This window comes from Xiphophorus couchianus, chromosome 6 (genome assembly GCF_001444195.1).
Source record: "Xiphophorus couchianus chromosome 6, X_couchianus-1.0, whole genome shotgun sequence".
Lineage (NCBI taxonomy): Eukaryota > Metazoa > Chordata > Actinopteri > Cyprinodontiformes > Poeciliidae > Xiphophorus > Xiphophorus couchianus.
This window is the reverse complement of record NC_040233.1, coordinates 23,665,080-23,680,666: the sequence shown is the minus strand read 5'-3', so window position 1 is coordinate 23,680,666 and position 15,587 is coordinate 23,665,080. Positions and strand designations below refer to the sequence as shown.

Here is a 15,587-nt window from a genome sequence, read left to right as displayed (position 1 = left end):
AGGGCGGAGCCAGATCCACCCAGGCGTTTTGTACAGCTGAATGGTTGTCATGGAGATAAAAGGATTTCTCAAACATGCATGAACGAATCAAAACAATACTCCAGGTATGTTTTTGATGAGAGGATAACATTGTAACATGATGCAAAGCTCAAAAAAGTCAATTTTACATCATACTGTCCCTTTAAATCTCCTTTTGCCCCATTTAAAGAAGCTGTCTAATAATTAGGCCAAACCTTCAATCATATCACCAACATGACACCTGCTGTGATCGTCCAGCTTGGAGTTAGAAAATACAATACAACAAAAATGATTATCAAAATACTCACTCGCTTGTTATTTGTGCACACAGAATAGCTATAGCAACTGGTACTGATTAAAATATGGCAAAAACGTTTCCTTGTGACCTTTAAATGACAAATAAAACAATTTTAAAGTTACGTAACAGCAGTTATGAGCGTACAAGCTGACAGCTTCACTACTTAAAATTTAAATTAAGGAACAAAAAAGCCTGTGTTTGTCTCAGAATAGAAATTTAATTCCAAGGTACAAAAAGTTACAGGTAAATAATTATGAAATAAATAGAAAAATATTTCTGGAATTCTTCATATAAACAAATGTTTGCTTGATAATAAGCTTACTAAATACAGCCAGTTTAGAAAAGCAAAGTCAGAATCTTTTGTGTATTTTATGGGACTGGCTGCTGATTTAAATACATAAAGATTTCACATAAACTCAGCAGTTCTATAAAACTCAGTAAACACAATATTTTTAAATAAAAATAGAGCTCAGGAACATTTTTTCCTTTAAATTATGAACCAATATTTATAGTATTAAAATCTCTAATAAATTTAAAATTGTTTTTCCTCATCTCATTAAGTTGCCATATTTATTGCAGTGTCAACAAAATCACATTTAACATTTTGTTTGTTATAGACTGTACCTGACTTTTCTGCCATTGGCACTGAGTGCTATGAAAGTATGACTCTGCAATAACAGGTAATTTTGACATATACGTATATTGTTTAGTAATCATTAAACAGATGATACAGCTAAAAGCAAAACTCTAAAACACTGATTTCCAAGAGTTTTAATTTAATTTTGACAGCTGACATTTGCTGAGTTCCATACTTTCACTTTTTGACATAATTTGTGTAAACTAGTACACTAGTTACATTTACTTAGTTACATTTATTTGGGTAACGTTTTGGAAAAAGTATTTTTACTACACAGTACTTTTTACTTTCACTTTGGTATTTTTATTAGGAAATATCACTATGTTTACTTCAGTAAAATTTCTGGATACTCTTCTCACTGTGAGTAACTTCCTGGAATGAAGAATAAACTTGTTTTAACAAACAACAAATCACCAGACACAGACATACACCTGTATTTTTGTTAAAGTTTGATAAATTTTATATTGAAAGAAATTGATTTCAAAAATGTTTTTCTTTTGCCAATTTATATGAATTATTTTGGTTTGTAAAATACCAAAATTTCCACATTACTTTATATTTTGGTCCGTCTAATTATGCAATTTTTAAATATTAAATGATTTATGTTTTGATCAGTTACTCAGTACTTGAGTAGCTTTTTTTCTTACTAAATTTTAGATCTTACTTGAGTTCTTGAACGGCTACTTTTTACTTTTACTTGAAAATGTGTTGAAGTAGTGTTACATTTACTTGAGTAGCATTTTTTGGTTACTCTATCCACCTCTGCTAACATCCTAAATAAGTACAAGCTGTAATGTACTTATAATGTTTAGAAATTAGATAGGAACGAGCCGAGAGGTAATTCTAAGTTTCTGGCTTGTTTATTGTTGTCATAGCAACTCCATAGCAACCGTGATGACAGCCAGGTACGGATACCAACTAGGGAAATATGGGACCGCGTACGCATGTGGGAATTTAATCCGTTTTTACTGTTTAATAACGAGTTTAAATCATTAACGTAACAGTAACCTATTTTTATTTAACTTAATTTCCTAAACTGCTGTTTTATTTATTTATTTTTTTATTTTAAAACCTAAATTTTGAACAATGAATGGAGCCTTTTAATGAATGGACAATGAAGGGCTGCTGTTGTAATACCTGCGCACAGCTGGTTTACTTTAATGATGCTCTATTATTGGCAGCAACAAGTGTGGGCGGGGGGTGAGCTGGGGGGGGGGGCTTCAGGGGGAGAGGAGGTCGGGTGCGTGTGCGCGCGCGCCACAAAGCTGATGCAGCACGCGAGCTGTGAGCGCGAGCTGCAGTGACAGTAGGAACTACAGTCCGCGTGCAGCCAGCGCGAGGACGAGACCTCTACTACCGCTGAATGCCTGGACGTGATACGGTAAGAGGAGACCTTTTAAAGCTTTCCTGTTGTTTCTGCCTCCGGACCGGCGTTATAATGCAGCGGGAGACTTTCCCACGCAGTGTTTACACTTTATATCCACTGCTATGTTAGAATAATACTTTTATGGCGTTAAAGTGACTCAGTCTCTGTGTGACACTATAACAGGATGCATCTGTTTCTATAAATAGGCTCCAGGTGAGAGATGAAGCAACGTTTAGCTGAATTAAGTCCAGAAAAGTGTCTGTTTTATGATTAATGAGGGAAAAAGAGAAATCTTCCCGGGATGGAAGAAAATACTTCCACAGTGGGGTTTGGAAAATGACTTTTCAGGTCTGACTTTACTTCCATATGATGAATTACACAAGATCTTGTTTTGATTGTGCAACAAAGTTTTGTGAAATTAATAGAGTGGGTGCTGTAGGCTACACTGTGGTGAGATCATCCCCAAATGATTTGGTCTGATATTTCCCCCCCCTCTTCTTATTACTTATGGGACTCTTCCTTTCCACTCCTCTGCATCTCACTGATTTATGTAATGTAGCTGGAATGAGAAGTGCTGCGCAGGGGGTGGAAATCTGGCTTACTGAGGGTCCAACAGATGAGGAGGATTGTTTTATTCATTAGTCTCATGATATCACTGGCATGGAGCTTTTGCAGAGGGATTATGGTTTATGATTGCAATGCTGTGCCACAGAGGTGTGTGCAGCCAGGGTTGAATCACATTTGATTTTATTATCTACTTCATATTATCTTAAATATGTGGCAATAAAAACAGTAATAAACTAAATTTACAGTGTTTTTCAAAGCCCTATATAGCTATTATGCCTTTGAGAGGTTGATTGAGTTGTTGATCAATACCAGCGACTGGCCAATTATTTCTCCAGATGCTCAAATTGTTTGGTCAAGTGCACAGCTGGAGTGGGAAACAGCAGCGAGCCAAGATTTGTGTCGACCTGAAATATTTGTTTGGATTGGCAGATCTTCTGCATGTTCACTTCAGCTTCATGCCAGGAAAAAAGAATAACAAAAGCTTTTCAGATGAAGTGGATTGTTTTTCTAATGCAAAGCTTTACAAATGTAAGCAGCTAAGTGTGTCTTTGGGTTGCGACATGGCAACCCGAGTGCTGCAAACATAACCAACCTGTCAAGGAAAAGCAAATGATAGCATCAGGTATTGAAATTATATATTATAGACCTCAGTTAATTCAGTCTGGAAAAATGTGTGTATTATGTAGATTTTTTTTGTACAGTTTAACTTTTTTTGTAATATTTTTGTACAGCTAAATCTAAATTGTAAATGGGAAGTAATTAAATTACTCCAGCTCTGCGTAGTAACTAGTCACATTTCCACAAGTTGCATTTACTTGAGCAATTTTCTTGAGGGGAAAAATTGCTTTTAGGAGTATTTTTTACTACTTTTTGCTTTAACTTGTTTAAAATTTCTGGATACTCGACACACTGTGAGTAACTTCACAGCTTGTTTTTTTGTAACTAAAAATTCACCGGACACAGACACAAATCTGTAGTTTTTCTACACTTTAAATTGAAGGAAATTGATTTGGAATTATTTTTCTATTGCCTGATTTTGTTATTTTGTAATTATGTTATTTATATGAATTCTTATTCATATAAGGTCCTTAAAAAGATCACAATTTTCACATAACTTTATATTTTCAATGCTATATTATAGTATATATTTAAATATTTCATGTTTTACAAACACTTTTTACTCTTAGCTGACTAAAAATAAGTTGAGATATAGCTACTCTTACTTGAGTACAGTTTTTGGCCACCTCTCTGCCTTTAATTAATATTTAAATTTACGTATCAGTAGTTGTGACAAACACATAAATAATTAAATATTTGATGACATAAACAGTATGCACATAAAACATTAAAAATAACTTTCAATTAAAAATACTTTATTGATCCTAAAGTGAAATTAAATGTTATTGTAACTTAAGTCATTTAATTAAAGAGTTGTTGTAGATGGGGATGACTATGGGCAGGAAAGACCTCCTGTAGCAGTCTGTGTTACAGTATATTTAAAGAAGTCTCTGACTGAAGACAGTCTCATGAAGCGGACGGTCAGTGTTTTTATTTTAATTTTATATTTTAAATAACCATCGTTGGAATAATGTTATTTGTAACATTTATTTAAATGGATTTGAACAAAATAAAAGCAAAAAACAAACAAACAGAGCCGCAGTTGTCAAATAACTACAGTTATGGTGCAAAATATCAAATCTGGTTATAAATGCTTTGCTCAGCAACAGGTGGAGGAGGGGTCCTGCATTACTGCATGCTCCATACAGCTGCAGGAAACGTCTCCTGAGGTGGAGGCACTCAGCTCACACCATGGAAAAAAAAGCAGAAGCAGAGCTGAGCGGTGCCTGTTGAGAACCCTGGAGCGGTTTATCCTTTCTGCGAGGAAAATCTTCTAAAAAATTATTTCCGTCTGTTAGGATTATCTTTGTTTTGGTTCCTCTGCACCGAGTACAAATCAACAAAACCAGATGGAATAGAGTATTTTCTGACCATTATATCTGCAAATTAATATGTTTATTCCTGTTTGCAGTGAGAATACGAAACAGGAGTAAACACATAAAGCCAGATCAAGGCATAAACGAACCAAGGGGGTCACCATTAATGCTTACATTTTACCATAGATCTGGAATTTTAACATTTATTTATTAAGAATGAGAATACGATTTGATTTAATGGTTTCATGAGAGATAAACTAGAAGATCTATCTATCAGAAATGTATATTACCACTATACAGTTAACAAAAGCTAGAATTCAGCTGCTTTTGTTGGCATATTGTCATGTTTTATTTGTCTTATTCACAATGTTTGTATATTTGAAGCAGCTGTTGTTTAGGCAACAGATCTTATTCAATTCGGTTCAGTTTATTTATGTTGCGCCAATTTACAACAAAGGTCGTCTTTACAAAAACACACATTTCAATCCAATCACAGAGCCATTCCAGTTGATCCTAACAGTACAATAAAAGCCGGTCACAATAAGCAACAAATCGATTATCGCATGATAAATTAGAACAAACTTAATCATTTCCATTTGTATGATTTATTGTTTTTCTCTTTTCTCTCTTATCTTAGAGGTAAAATTCTTAAATCTGGTGCTTTTGTCCCAACAAGGCCTTTTCTTTGAAGGACAGTTTTGTTTACAGAGACTTCATAATTCATTATATTTGTAAATTCTGTTGTTTTGTTTATTTATTTTGGATATTTGAAATGTCTTCCAGCTCCAGTGTTAAATGTTCATCAGAATTTAAAGTTTATTGATCTTTGAGGATGTGTTCTTGCATTTGTTATGTCATTATTACTATTAAATTACTTGTAAATGGTCTCAAAACAACAGTATTATTGTTTATGACAATAACTTGTGGGACAACTAATCAACTAGAAAAATAGGCCTAAATTAGTTAATTTAGTTATTCAAATTAGTTTAGAAAGTTTTCTGTTTAAGGAAGCCCTACATATTTCATCGAGTCACCGACTTGCATCATTCAATCCTCCCGGACGAACACGTAGCGTTGGCAAGTAATCTTCAAAGTTATCATAGAAACAGTTCTTTTTCACTTGTACAACCAGAAAACCCCTAAGTATGATAAACACAGAGCTGAGACACCAAAATATATTATATATTCTGTATAATATTCTGTTAAGGCAGCTCATAGAAAAATGTGCAAAAAAAACATTTCAATATATACTATTCCAAAGATAAAAGTGACTAAAAACTATCGGTTTAAATAAAAAAATATGCATAAAAACACAGAAATAAATTAAAAACTTAATCATAAAAGAAATATATATTTATACGTAATTAATTGATCAATTATTAAATAAATCTCTTCTTTTTATTACTTTCTTGCATTTAATGCCACACTAATTTATTTGTCAAATTGCTTGTTGGTCCTGTAATTATTTTGAGGAGTCATTTGCAGAGATGCAAACTGTTAATTGACTTATGATTAATTGTCAATTAATGGTTTATTAGATTAAGATGAGTTCCAATCGATTAGCTAACAATGTTAACACATTTTTTTTCAGTGTTGTAGTTTGGCCTCCATCCACCAGAGGGCGATACTGCCCATCCTTAAGCAGAGCCAGTTGATACAGTAACAAAATAGTGGAGGGATCAAAGAGCAGGAAAGAGTCCTGTTTTAGAAAAATATGGCTCCAAAAGTGGAAAGTTTGCCAGTAAAAAACAAATCTGAATATTCAGATTACTCCCAGGAATGTTGTGGAAAAAAAATTGGAAATTTCAACTCAGAAAATTTCCAAAAGTGGAAAATGTTTTCTGGAAAATTTCTGAGATTATTCTAGAAATGTCTGAGTTTTTTTCTTGCAAATTTTAGATTTTTGAAACTCCGAAATGTAAGTTTTTCTGAGATTAATTTCAAAAGGTATTTTTTGGGAAATTTAATCCTCTTCTTTTAGGCCCTAATAGACAACAGAAGAGCAGAGGGCATGCCAGAGAAAAATGTATGCAAATAAAACATTATGTCAATAAGAAAGATTAATATTTGTGCCTAACTTCACTTTAAGCAACATGTAAATGAAAAACAAATAATTATTGGTATTCATATTGGTGGATATATATCACCAATCTGAATACTAATAGTGATTTTATTGTAATAGAGTTAATTTATTGTCACAGCTTTGTTACTAAGCTGCTTTTATTACTTGTGTTTACATTACGTAGCACAGCATGACCTAATGCATTTAATTAAGGTTTCAAAGCCACAGAGAAACAACTCTGATCATATGGTTTTCATTACTGCCTGGAAGAGAAAAAAAAAAAGGATTTGCTGGCTCATATAAATATTTGTGACCAGGACTAAAAAACACCCTGGCGCGGCGTCTGAATTTGTCACATTTTTCTTGTCTTCCTGGTTTCAACGGATGTTTTATGAGAGTTATTCTGTTTCCACACCACACTGTTGAAATGGTTTGTCGCATGTTTTCCTTCGCTGCCCAGTTCCTACATACATTTCACGGATATTAACAGCGATTGGCCATAGGCAGAGCTCGTTTTGGTTTGGTGCGGAAATATTATTCCTGGCTACGGGTGTCGGGTCTTTTGCAACACCCAAGGGTGACACAGCTGGGTAATTCAACCCGCTGCCAGTGTCAGAGGTAACGGTTTCAACATCGTTTCTGGGGTGCATTATAGCTGGAAGCCAGGGTTTTTATAAATTGTTTTTACTTGGTAAATCACTGAAAGTCCCAGAACTTTTGTTTTCTTTTGCGCAATGCAGTAAAAAAAAGCGGTTTTGGATGCGTTTGGGTATTTTATTTTAATGTTAAAATGTAGATTTAAAATGGTAATTTAATAACTGATTGCTGATCAGGGGAAATAGATCAAACTGATTCTTGGATTGAAAAGTGCAGTAAATTGAAATGTTTCAAGTTTAGCATGTTTTCATACCTGATAGTCCGGTAGGCTCGGTTTGATTGGGAGCCAAAACAAAACCTGCAACATTTGTTACATTTTCAGTTGCTGCAGTTTGCTTTAACACTGCACTGCGTCAAACAATCCAAACCCGTTAAAAAACCTGTTCCCCTCCTCGCCTGTGGTGGCGCTGCAGCAAGGACCAGTGAAGAAAACGACACAAAAAGCTCTGAAGAAGACAGGAGCACAACATCCTTCTTCACAAAAGGCTACAGCATTTGGTTGTATTTACCCAGAATGCCTTGTGCTATGGTTCTCTTCCTGTTTTTGGAGCAGTCTTTAGTCCACTTAGCGTTCACATATGCATTCGAACTGCGTCAGAGATCACCTCAAACTCTCGATTTGGAGAGTTCAGCCAAAACCGAGAGTTTTGGTTGAAGTGTTGGAGTATCATTCATGTTGCCCCAAACAAACCAGACTTTTTATGCAAACGAACAAGAGTCCAAATAAAGCGGACTGATCATGGCTGGTGTGAAAGCACCCTTAAGAGAGCCAACATTAAAATAATCTTATGAAAAATGTACACAAATGAGCAAAAATAAAACCTAATCTGGTTTAAATCTTCAAAGCTCAGAATCTGTCCCAAACAACAGATTGTAAGATTAATGACACAGATTTTATCCTATTTCTTATTTTTTTCATGTCAGGAAGATAAATGACAGTACGAATATGTCAGTACATAAAGATATTAGAATTTAGATAAACCCAAACATCTGGCAGCATTTTGTAGGTCAGCATGATTAAAAACAAAAAACATCTGCTGAGGGTCAATTACGTTTAATCAAAGATAATCAAAAAGATTGGGGCTCCAATGAACGATTATTTTAGTAATTGAATATTCTATTGATTACTCTGACAATTGTGAATTGTGTGATTAATTATTTCAATAAATCAATTAATCACAATTAATCCAATTATTTATTTAAGCCCTAAAAAAATATAGAACATTATGTTATTTATCAAATAAATAACATGTGAATAACAATTATAACTATTGGAGTTATGATAGTTTAAATAGCTAAAACTGTAAATCGCCCTGCATTACCTTCACCGTCTGTTTTAAGCAGTAATTATAGGCTACAGTTGTTTCAGGGCATCTAAGCTCATAAAGTCACCCAAAGCCGTAATATTCTCAACAAATAATAGTGATTGTACAGTAGATATAAAACATCTTTAGATCCTCAAACTTAAATAAAAATAAAAACCAGATTTTGGTTCAGGCTATTTTCCATCCCATATCTTTATTTGACCTCTATCTTTTAAAAGATCTAAGCCAGTTCCCTTAATATTGATTTAAAAAACACACCAGTTAAACTGGTAGATTATTTCACTAATAACAAGTCATTTCCCATTTTATAAATGAAATGATCTGTCAGCGGAAATAGCACTTGTTCACTTAAAACAAGCTACTTATCTCGCTGAAGTTACTTGCATGTTAGTTTTGTTTAATTTCAAGTACTAAGATATTTTCAGTAGAAACTAGACCAAAAATACTTGGTAAGATTTTGTGTTTTTGCAGTGATGTTGAAAAATGAAATGCTGCTTCAGCTTCCCAGCAGAAACATTAAGGTTTTTGGTTCAAAAGTTCAAGTTTGGTTTATCAACAAACTTAGTTTTGTGAGATTTTATTCACAAAACTAAGGCCTGAAGGTTTTCTTTAAAAAAAAAAAAATGCTTCTTTCAACTCAGATTTTTAATCCAGACATACGGGGAATACAGAAGATTATCATCACATGGCATCAACCAGAAACTGAGGCAGCTCCTTCAGTGCTAAAAATCATTTTATAGATTACGGACGGGCTGGCTAATAAATCAATAACAATATATATTGTGATAGAGACATGATCAATATCAATAGATATTACATCTGGTAGAATATTCAATAATTTCACTGAACTCTAACCCATAACAGCACGGCATTAGCTGCTCAACCGCTCACTGCTGCCTTAGAAAGGACCAACTGACTCTCTCACTCTTTGGTTACCTAGCAACTCACTCACTCTGCAGTTACCTAGCAACAACCTGGTGAGTAACTTTCGCAGCAGCAGTTTAAGGTTTGTGCCTCATAATTGCTTAAGAATGAAAAACAACGTCGTGGAGTGAAAACTATGACTAAAACAGGAAAGGTCACACCACCAGTGTGGTTGTATTTCAGATATTTAACACAAAAAAACTAAAATAATTATCGATTTCGACTTAAATGAAATGCTTATATCGTGATACATTTCTCAGCCATGTTGTCCAGACCTAGATTACAGGAAGGTTGGAAAAATAAAATTATGCATTTGTGATAGCTGTTCTGTTGCGTTAAATAATCAAATATCAATTTTTTAACCATAAATAGTCATCCATCTTTCTAATTTTATTAACCTCTATTTGGATTTCTGTTTCATAGTGCAAAAATGTGCTTCTTTATGTGAAAACATCACTATCTGGGGAACAAAACAGCACAGAAGATGTAATTTTTAAAAATTTTCCATTAAGTCCTGAGTTAGACGTTGGCACATTAAATAGTTTTATTTATAGAGCTGCATGGATATAAAATATCACATTAAGCAGATTATTTAATAAAGTCAAAACAAGCCGGAGGTTTACCACTAAATTAAAGTTAATATTTTAAAGATATGAGGTAATGGTCAGTAGCAGCACGGCGCTATTTTCTGCCAATAGTTTATGTTGGGACACATACAGTAATGAGAAGACCAGACTTGGTGTTGAGGGATTTCTTCTCAAATATTATTCCTGGGACCAACCTAAGACTAACATACAAGGATAATAAACATAGCAGGTAAAACATTATAAAAATCTGTCAAGATTAATGACACCACCTTGCAGAGTCAGCAGAGCAGAGGTGCACAGCGCTTATACGTTTAATATGGACCTCACAGAAAAATTAATATTTTAAGAGGTTGGGCTGAAACAAAATTTGGATAAATATGTGTGCTTACATCGATTCAGAGCAGGAATTGTTGGTCAGAATGTGAGTATAACTTGTATACTTTCTGCAAACCCTGAAACAAGAGTGCCTTTACAATATTACTTATTTTAAATGACTTTATTTGATTCTTTTCTCTCACTTTACCCTGGACAGATTTGAAACGTGACCCCGTCAGAGTCACGGTCATTCAGAGAAAACTATAGTTGTCTGCCTGAAGTAATCTTTGGCAGTCAACTTGAAATTTCTCCATGTGTCCTTGTCATTGAGATTGGGTCGGATGGCTCAGATGGGTCGGATTCTAAGACGTTTCCAGGTCAGAAGGGACATGCAGTGCCTCCAGTGGATTCTGGGTATTCCCGGCAAATGGATCCAGTAAAGGGATTCCTGCTGTAGCTCGGAAAATCCCTGAGAACATTCAGCCATCAGATTGTGATTCTAAGGTTAGGAAAACATGGTATTTACAACAGAACAATTACTCTGAATTCCTTAAAAATGTTGTTTGGAGTGGCCTAGTTAAAGGATGCATTCACATCAGCCCTGGTTAGTTCACTTTAACTCTATTTTGTTTACCTGGAAAGCGCAGTCCTAGACAAATCTTACTAAATACTTATGGTCAAGTATCTTCTAACACTTGAAATAAGACAAGACAAACTTACAAGTAATCTTTCAGCAACACAGAGGAGCTTGTTTTAATTAAATCATTCATTAATATAGACAAAAAAAGGTTTGAGATTCAATGGCAGACTATTTCACTTATGACATGGAAACAATGTCTAATCATAAATGAAATAATCTGCCAATGGAGCTAGAACTTTTTCATTAATATTAACAAATTACTGACTTAAAACAAGCTCCTGTATCTTGCTGAAAAGTTACTCATAAGTTAGTTTTGTCTTATTTCAAGTGTGCTGAGAAAATTGGTCTAGAAACTAGACCAAAAATACTTGATAAGATTTTGTGTTTTTCCAGTGTATTAAAATGTTTGATGAGCCAAATCATTTAGATGGAACAAAAAAAGCAAAAAATAAATAAAATAAAAAATCCAGAAGGATGTAAACACTTTTTTGTGGCACTGGATCTGAACTGATCCTCCATCTGCATGTAGTAGTCAATTTCCTTAAACAGTTTCTGAAAGTATTTGATCAGTGGTGCCCCTAAGAGAGGGGCTTGTGGAGGCCATGGCCCCTTCTTAAAAAATTTAATAGAAATTCTATTACACAAAAATAAATAAATAAATGAATACAATTATATTTCTTTTTTTTTTTATTTTGGCTGTGCCTGGTCTGGCTGCCACTATCATTTTTTTTATTCCAAGTCAAAAACATAACTGTAGAAAACCACTGACAAACCTAAAATCTGTATTTCTTTCCGGATTCGTTGTGTTTTGCAGGGCTGGGGAAGCCAGAGACAGAACAGAGGCCATCTTTAATGTGACATCATAACTTTCAGTTGTTTACTCAGGCAGCACAGACGGATACATTATGACGCTAATAATTTAATGCTGCGAAGGGAAACAAACTTTAAATTTCAGGCTCTCCCAGGACAACGTCTTGTGTTCATCATTCACTACCGTCTATGAAATCATGTGGAAAGTGTTGCTCGACGGATCCGCCGAACATTGGTTTTAATAATCCAGAACATGTAAAACACGGTCCGTTCTCACAAGGTTTCCTCTCATCGAATACCACCCAAAAACAGATTGGGAAGAGGCAGTCAAGGCTAATCAAACCAGTTTAAGTCCGTCAGAGGAGAGATTTAGCAGACGCCCCGCTGCTGATGCTGCTGGTTCTGGTCCACAGGCCTTTCTCTTGTGGTTTGGACTGAACCGCTGTCATTCCAGGGGAATTTCCTGCCATCTGCTGCTAAACTTTCTGACAGATCCACACCTGCTTGGAAATATTTGGCTCTGCACGTCTGCTCAGGTGGTGACGACTGATCGCCACATTCATCTTTGGTCAAAATATGAGATCAGCGCCTAATTATTGTAGCACTTGTTTCTGTGAAAAACACATAATGAGGAGGATGAACTGGAACAAATATTTAAAGGACATAATACTGTTTTCTATGAGGATTCAGAAGACATAATGTTTACTCATTGTGGTGAATTTTTAGGACCTATTTTTTGCTCAAAAGATAGCAGAGCACTGTATTAAAGTACCAATGTTTTTAACAGAAAACATGATTTGGTGAAGGATGATGCATCTTTGAGATACTGTGTTTGTTAGATCTTTGTTTGACTCAGTGTGACTTTTAAACCTGCATCTTATCCCATCCTACAGTTGACGATATGGCTGAAAAACGTATCACGATATAAGCATTTAATATTGGTTGATATCAAAAATTATTGATTCGTTTTGTGTTTTAGATATCTGAAATGCTGCTAAAATGGTGACATAACTTCCAGTTTTATCCACAGTTTTCACTCCACGCCGTTGTTTTTTATTTTTAAGCAGTTACGAGGCACAGTGGTGAATTATTAAACTGCTGCTGCGCGAGTTACTCAACTCGTTGTTGCTAGGTAACCAAAGAGTGAATGAGTTGCTAGGTAACCAAAGACTGAGTATTTTTCCCATGTTGTAAGTAAAATAGTATCAGTGGAACTAGTGCTTTTTTAAATCCATGTTAAGAATTATTCACTTAAAAGAAGCTCTTGCAGAAAAGTTAGTTTTAAATTAGTTTTGTTTTATTTCAAGTGCACTAAGACATTTGCACTAGAAACTAGACCAAACTACCTGGTTTTGTGTTTTGAAGTATTAAATCTCTGTCTTCATACTATGGTAGCAGGAAACAGTGGAAGTTATACTCAGGTTGGTGTAGTAATGAAATTGTCTGAATGAGACAGAGCTGGGAGGAGGGTCTTAGCGCTGTCAATCACTCTCATGCTCACCCTCTCCCCTTGCTCTTTGCTAAGCTACAGCTGGTTCACCACAACGTAACCTGCTATGAATGCCAATTAGCACAGCCACTGATAAATGGTTTTCCTGGAACTGTAAGTTATTTTTCTGCTATTAGCAAATTGAGCAGCGTACATGAGGTTGATTGACAGCACTAAGACCCTCCTCCCGGCTCTGATTAGTTGTTTTTGTGTCGGGAGCATTATTTCAGACAGCAATAGTAGCTCAGGGTGGCGGTGGAGGAGCTTGATGTTTTCAGAGATTAACTGTCTCATATTATCCTGTCAAAACATTGAAAAGGTTTTAACAAATGGGGGTCTCAAGTATTCACTGATTTCAGCCATTTGTGGGCTTCATGGTCCTCTGTATTATATTTTCCTGTTGGGTTCACTCTTCTACTTTTCAACCATGTTATAAACATGAAATAAGTTAATAAAATAAATAAGCCATCTGGGAATTATTTGGTTTTAATCAACAGTTTCACAGTATCCCGATATTGAAGCAAAACCACAAATTTAAAATATAAAACTTTGCTTTTACTAAGAAGAATTGTTGCTGCTCATAAAGTTAATTGCTTATTAAGATATTAGTTTTATGTTTTTATTTTCACTATAACTCCTCATGCTTTTGCTTATTTCAAAAACAATGTTGAGAGTTGAGCTCCTGTTGTATGAAAGCTTTAATTTTCTGTTTAGCTTCTGGGAAAAATTTCAAGCTGCAAACTTTGGGGGAATTTCATGAGTATATTTTCACTTATAAATGTGTGTAAACCACAGTTTGCGTGACCTAATTCCCACAAAGGCAGTTCTGCTCCTAAAACAGAGCCAACAATCTAATAGCATCTCACACAGTTTTGCCCACATTTAAATGAGGCGTTATGCGTGCATTTTGGTGAAAATCCACCCAGAGTCATGTATATTTATGTAAATTACAGCCAGAGAAAATACCTTTCGATTCTGAGAGACCACAGCTGTTTGTGACATTTGGATTTGGTGAAATAAATAACATCTGGTGGGAGACGAAGCTAAAATTAATGTAGGACAAAAGAATACATTGATCTGCTGCACTGCTGGCTTTACAAAACGCTTAGTTGGGTGAATTTCGTAAAGTTAAATTCTCCCTTGGGGTTTGTCCAATCAAATACATAGTTTCAGTTGTTTAAAATGCTGTTGCAAACCAAAGTAAAAAACAAAACTGAACAGGATGTAACCTTATCAAGACAACTGATTACAAATTAGTCCAATACTTGGCTGATTTAATTTAACCACATGTAATAATTTATAATCAGATTCAGATCTGTTTTATCTTTAAATGAATCAGTTAAAGCAATGAATTATTTCATCATCTGCAGCTGTGAATTAAAAAACATTTGTCATTTGTTTGTGTGTGCATGTATTTAGAAATATTTGGCAATTCTGAGCAGAAAAACACACATTTCTGTTGGCATATATAAATAAAGCATTTAAAAGCCAGTACAATATTTATATTTATATATAGAGAGAGACACTCTTTTGCTCATCTTTTTTCTTTTTTTTTTTCCAAAAAGGGCCATGGCCCTCTTAGGCCCCCCACTTGGGGACGCCACTGGTTATGTGATAAAATGTAAAAAAAAAATAGTTTGAGGAGTATTAATCCCTTACAGAAGGCATTTATTATGAGATAAAAAGACCTATAAAAATCCATATTTTAATCCCCAGAATTGGACTCTAGCTCCAATAAATTCTAATTTATGAGGATCATAATTAGAAATGTTGGTACTTATGGGTTTAGGTTTATTTCAGTAATAAAACAACAACAAAAAAATTGATCCTTCCCACGTTGCAAATAAACTAGAAAGCATATGAAAGAATCCTTTGTGCTTATTGTTGAGATAAGTACACATTAGCTTGTCCTGAAATGCCACAGCTGTGTTTAGCTAACCTCAGCAAGTGAGTCTTTA

General features: G+C 34.7%; 1 protein-coding gene across 1 annotated transcript in view; it reads left to right on the top strand.

Moving 5' to 3' along the window:
- Window positions 1-2,207: 2,207 nt before the first annotated feature.
- Window positions 2,208-15,587, top strand: part of glis1a (GLIS family zinc finger 1a) — a 41,710-nt gene continuing 28,330 nt past the window's right edge. Inside the window, exon 1 of the mRNA XM_028021742.1 lies at window positions 2,208-2,334. The gene's annotated coding sequence lies outside the window, so the exon portion shown is untranslated. The remainder of the gene's footprint in view (window positions 2,335-15,587) is intronic.